Below are 6,420 nucleotides of genomic sequence, written 5' to 3'. Positions count from 1 at the left end.
TATTTAAAAGGTTCATTACAGCCACCTACCAGCTTGAAACCTACCTTTGAAAACTGAATCTCATTGATATTGCATAAAGGATAGAGAGAGAAAAGACGTTACACAGATTTCAGGACGTGCTCCTTCCTGCTCCCCTACATTGTCTGTCTGAGCATCTGTGTTTGCTTTATCTGCAGATAATCTACATAAAGCTGGCCATAGACAGGTCTGTTTTTTGCTCTTTCAGCCACTTATACACATTACTCACTGGCGGTCCGGTGTCACTGTCTTGCCGTGGTGCCTGCGGTGGAAGCTGGCTCTGCCCTGCCGAGTCCGCCGCTCTTGTGCGCTGGCTCCGCCTCACAACCCGCCCACCCACACTGCTCCAACCAACTGGCAGCCGCTCGCCTCGGCTCGGCCAGTAAGCAAGCAGCATAGAAGCATAGAGGTGAGTGAGTGACAGCAGACAGGAGCCGACGAGACAGACGGCGGTCAGACCGTGCACCCACCACGACGATATCGGGCCATGTAAAACACCGCGATACCGTGATAGCGGTAATATCGTTACATCCCTAGTGGCTAGTAATCTTATCACAGGGACTACACAATAAGGAAGAATGGAATAGCAAAAAGAAATTTACATAAAATAGAAAAGAATAAATTGAAATTAAAAAAATAATTTTCATTTTAGACTTGCCAATGCAGACCTGCCAATTCTAGTGTTCAATGGCAAATGCCAATCAAGCTCCACGGTACCTGGCAGTGAGCACAGGACCCACTAGAGGATGTTGGGCCCTCAGGCCACCCTCATGAAGTCTGTTTTTGATTGTTTGGTCAGAGACACTCATAACGGTGGCCTGCTGGAGGTCATTTTGAAGGGCTCTGGCAGTGCTCATCCTGTTCCTTGCACAAAAGAGCAGATACCGGTCCTGCTGATGGGTTAACGACCTTCTTTGGCCCTGTCCAGCTCTCCTAGAGTAACTGCCTGTCTCCTGTAATCCCTCCATGCTCTTGAGACTGTGGTGGGAGACACAGCAAATCTTCTGACAATGGCAGGTATTGATGTGCCATCCTAGAGGAGTTGGAATGCCTGTGCAACCTCTATAGGGTCCAGGTATTACTTCATGCTACCAGTAGCGACACTGACCGTAGCCAAATGCAAAACTAGTGAAAAAAGTCAGAAAAGAGGAGTAGGGAATAAAATGTCAGTGGCCTCCACCTGTAAAACCATTCTGTTTTGGAGGTCTTCTCATTGTTGCCCATCTAGAGCCCCTGTTGTTAATTTCGTTAACACCAAAGCAGCTGAAACTGATTAACAACACACCTCTGCTACTTAACTGACCAGATCAATATCCCAGGAGTTTAATTGACTTGATGCTATACTCATTAAAGTATATGTAAACCCAAAAATCTATTTTTAAGTATTTTTGTCATCACGCCTCGCTGCATACAGTTCTGTTAAGGAAATAATTGTTTTGTGAATTAGTTACCAAGTTTTTTACCTAGAGATTCTGCCACTTCCTGTTACAGGCTGACAGTGCTTAGTTGTTGCCTTGGAACTAACAACAGTATTATCAGCCTATTGTGAGTGCTCTTTCATTTGGCTGCTGGGGTTGCCTATCAGGTACAAGGAGGCATGTGCAACCAAATGACCACAACATGCTGACTACTATTTGCGAGGCAGTGGTTTAGCATTGTCCGTCTGTAACAGGAAGTGCTGTTACTAGGAAGATCTCAAGGTAAGAAACTTTGCAATAGACTCATAAAATAATTTACTTAACAAAATCATATACAGAAAAAAACATGATGCCAAACACATTATAAAATAGATTTTGGGTTTACTTACACTTTAAAGCACTTTCGATGCAGAAATTAATCTGGTTGTTGCCTGTGGCATCTGGCAGTCTGATAGACAGTAATCGGTCAGCAATATGTGTTTGGGAATCCTTCTCTTGCATTCACACCGCTATATTTAAACACCACTTCTGTGTCCTGCAGCCAGCTGGAGCTGCAGCCATGATCTTGATATACTGTAATTCTTTTCAGCCAGTAATGTTGTAATCCAAGCAGTAATCCAAGCGCCTAAACAAATATCCGGTCACTTTTACAAGCAGTGAAATGGCCCTCTTCATCCCCCTGCACTGCGGCTTCCAGGCCTTCCTGTCCCATTGGAAAGCCCAGGACCGCCATGAGTGGTTGCACCAAGTGACCATAGAAACAAAGGAGGAACTTCCATTCCCCCAATCATCTCTAGGGTTTTTTAAACTAGAAGCAAAGAGGATTTCCTCACTTCAGTTTTGGTCTTTTGTTTATCGATCGCTATTGCCTAGTAAAGCAGCCAGTCAAACTGGTCACTGTTTGATCGGCTGCTTTAAAGTCTAGAGGGGAGATCTGGGGTCTAATAGACCTGTGTTCTATAGGCTTTCCTGTTACCTTTAAAAATACAATACCTTTGTCACCTTGCCTGTGTGTACTACTTACTCAGATTGTAACATACTCCTTTCCCTGCCAACAGATTTAAGGATTATAAACATAAAAAATAGCTGCCGCAGGGGCCAGAGTCAAAGACATGGATAGCTCCATTCAGCCTAATAATGGAGAATTATAGGCTTACCAGAAAAATCTAACGGCTCTAACCCAATGATATTTATTGAAACTGGCTAATTTCTACTTTTAATTATAGTTTTTTCTCTGTTAATTTTAAAGCATGCACACAGGGTTCCAAGCAGATCTTCACTGGCAGGCTGCACTTCCAGGCCTATGATTCCTAAGCTTTTTAACTACAGGGACAGGGACACCAACCTGGAACAGGCTAGAAAGCAAGCACCGCTACAGTTAAAATGATCTACACTGCAAATCTCCTCTGACTTCTCTACTGAGATCAGGAAAACCAGAGCCAAATTTAATGAAGCCAGAAAAGCCCTCCGGCAGTGGAACATCTTGCTCTTTCTAGTCCACCTGTATGTTCACATTTTTTACTGCAGCAGAAAAAGTCTTCCACTGGCAAGATACCCTGCCCCAGAGATTCTCTCAAGACTGCAACACTGACCCCTTCATTGACAACTACACTGATCCCTTCACTGACACCTACACTGACCCATTCACTGACACCTACACTGACCCCCCTACAGTGAAACCTACACTGACACCTACACTGGCCCACCTTCACTGACCCTTCTTCCCTGCCCCTCCTTCACTGACCCCCCTAGACTGGCCCTCCTAGACTGAATCCCATTCACTGACACCTACACTGACCCTCCTACACTGACCCCCCCTTCACTGACCCTTCTTCCCTGCCCCTCGGTACAGGAGAATGCAGGGCTTTGGGCATGGTACAGGAGATGCAGGGCTGTGGGCATGGTACAGGAGAATGCAGGACTGCGGGCATGGTACAGGAGAATGCAGGGCTGCGGGTATGGTACAGGAGAATGCAGGGCTGCGGGCATGGTACAGGAGGATGCAGGGTTGCGAGCATGGTACAGGAGAATGCAGGGCTGTGGGCATGGTAATGGTACAGGAGAATGCAGGGCTGTGGGCATGGTACAGGAGAATGCAGGGCTGTGGGCATGGTACAGCAGAATGCAGGGCTGCGCCATGGTACAGGAGAATGCAGAGCTGTGGACATGGTACAGGAGAATGCAGGGCTGTGAGCATGGTAATGGTACAGGAGAATGCAGAGCTGTGGGCATGGTAATGGTACAGTAGAATGCAGGGCTGCGGACATGGTACAGGAGAATGCAGGGTTGCGGGCATGGTACAGAAGAATGCAGGGGTTTGGGCATGGTACATGAGAATACAGGGCTGCGGGTATGGTACAGTAGAATGCAGGGCTGCGGGCATGGCACAGGAGAATGCAGGGCTGTGGGCATGGTACAGGAGAATGCAGGGCTGTGGGGATGGTACAGGAGAATGCAGGGCTGCGCCATGGTACAGGAGAATGCAGAGCTGTGGACATGGTACAGGAGAATGCAGGGCTGTGGGCATGGTAATGGTACAGGAGAATGCAGGGCTGTGGGCATGGTAATGGTACAGGAGAATGCAGGGCTGCGGACATGGTACAGGAGAATGCAGGGGTTTGGGCATGGTAAAGGAGAATGCAGGGCTGTGGATATGGTACAGGAGAATGCAGGGCTGCGGGCATGGTACAGGAGAATGCAGGGCTGAGGGCATGGTAATGGCACAGGAGAATGCAGGGCCGTGGGCATGGAAATGGTACAGGAGAATGCAGTGCTGCGGACATGGTACAGGAGAATGCAGGGCTGCGGGCATGGTATAGGAGAATGCAGGGCTGCAGGCATGGTACAGGAGAATGCAGGGCTGCGGACATGGTACAGGAGAATGCAGGGCTGTAGGCATGGTAATGGTGCAGGAGAATGCAGGGCTGCGGACATGGTACAGCAGAACGCAGGGCTATGGGCATGGTAATGGTACAGGAGAATGCAGGGCTGTGGGCATGGTACAGGAGAATGCAGGGCTGTGGGGATGGTACAGGAGAATGCAGGGCTGTGCCATGGTACAGGAGAATGCAGAGCTGTGGACATGGTACAGGAGAATGCAGGGCTGTGGGCATGGTAATGGTACAGGAGAATGCAGGGCTGTGAGCATGGTAATGGTACAGGAGAATGCAGGGCTTCGGACATGGTACAGGAGAATGCAGGACTGTGGGCATGGTACAGAAGAATGCAGGGGCTTGGGCATGGTAAAGGAGAATGCAGGGCTGTGGGTATGGTACAGGAGAATGCAGGGCTGCGGGCATGGTACAGGAGAATGCAGGGCTGAGGGCATGGTAATGGTACAGGAGAATGCAGGGCTGTGGGCATGGAAATGGTACAGGAGAATGCAGTGCTTCGGACATGGTACAGGAGAATGCAGGGCTGCGGGCATGGTACAGGAGAATGCAGGGCTGCGGGCATGGTACAGGAGAAAGCAGGGCTGCGGACATGGTACAGGAGAATGCAGGGCTGCGGGCATGGTATAGGAGAATGCAGGGCTGCGGGCATGGTACAGGAGAATGCAGGGCTGCGGACATGGTAGAAGAGAATGCAGGGCTGTGGACATGGTACAGGAGAATGCAGGGCTGTAGGCATGGTAGTGGTGCAGGAGAATGCAGGGCTGCGGAAATGGTGCAGGAGAATGCAGGGCTGCGGGCATGGTACAGGAGAATGCAGGGCTGCGGACATGGTACAGGAGAATGCAGGGCTGTAGGCATGGTAATGGTGCAGGAGAATGCAGGGCTGCGGGAATGGTACAGGAGAATGCAGGGCTGCGGGCATGGTACAGGAGAATGCATATCACCATAATAAAGGTCTAGTGACTTATTTTTCTTCAGAGATTCTAAATGAGTTCTTGGACATAATTTCTACAAAAGTAAACAACAGATACTGAATGATATCCTAGAGGCAACATATTTTTCCATGATGTTGGATTGTACACCTGATATAAGCCACTTACAACAGATCCCAAGTCAATAGATATGTGAAAGTAGATGAGATGGTCCTCAAATTGTTGGGAAGTTTACTGATTTTTTACCATCAGTGAAAAGACCGACCTTGCCCTAACTGAGCTAATCCTACAGAAACTTTAAAAATATGGTTTAGATATCTAAAAGTCTATGTAGAGGGCAATCACAAGATAATGGTGCAAACATGGCTGGGAAGTATAAATGTGGCTGGGAAGTATAAATGTGTTCAATCTCTAGTGCTTAGTCTAGCATATTCTGTACCTAGCACAGCTCACTCTCCTAATTTAGTAGTACATGTTGCTAGTGCATCACCAAATGCTTTATATTTTTTTGGTATACTCAATCGCCTATATTCTTTCTTTGCTGCATCCACTTTCAGTTTGGAAATCTTTCAAAAACATGCAAATGTTACACTGAGAGATGGTTCACACTACCACGACCAGAAAGTCGCCCCATGAAGGAACGACTTTTTAGCGTGACTTTGAAGAGACTTGGAAGTGACTTGTGCACTACTTTGAAGAGACTTAAATGATAGGCGACTTTGTGTGTGAGGAATGCCTGTGTAACGTTAAAAAACCCTACCTCGTGAAAATTCCCTACCCTTATCACTTCCTGTCACATACGTAATGGAACAGCTGAGCAGTTTACCAGTGCGCATGCTCACAGCTCCGGATACGTCATTGAACAGCTGAGCAGCTTAGCAGTGCGCATGCTCGAAGCTCCGGAGGGTAGGGAATTTTCATGGTAGTGTGTTGTAACTAGTGTTGAGCGAACACGGACTGTATTATTCGTGTTCGTACCGAATAATTGGATTTTTTTTACCCGAACACGGACACGGACACTTTACTGTATGTTCGGGTAAAAATCCGTGTTCGGTCGTTTTATTTCCGGGTTTTGCATGCTTTGGCGCTCTTTTCATGGCGGGCTTTCAACAGCCAATCAACAATCGTTTAACTGGTGTGCCTTAAGCCATCCCAGCC

The sequence above is a fragment of the Pelophylax lessonae genome (genome assembly GCF_965119305.1).
Source record: "Pelophylax lessonae genome assembly, chromosome: 1".
NCBI classification, from domain to species: domain Eukaryota; kingdom Metazoa; phylum Chordata; class Amphibia; order Anura; family Ranidae; genus Pelophylax; species Pelophylax lessonae.
This window is presented reverse-complemented; position numbering follows the sequence as displayed.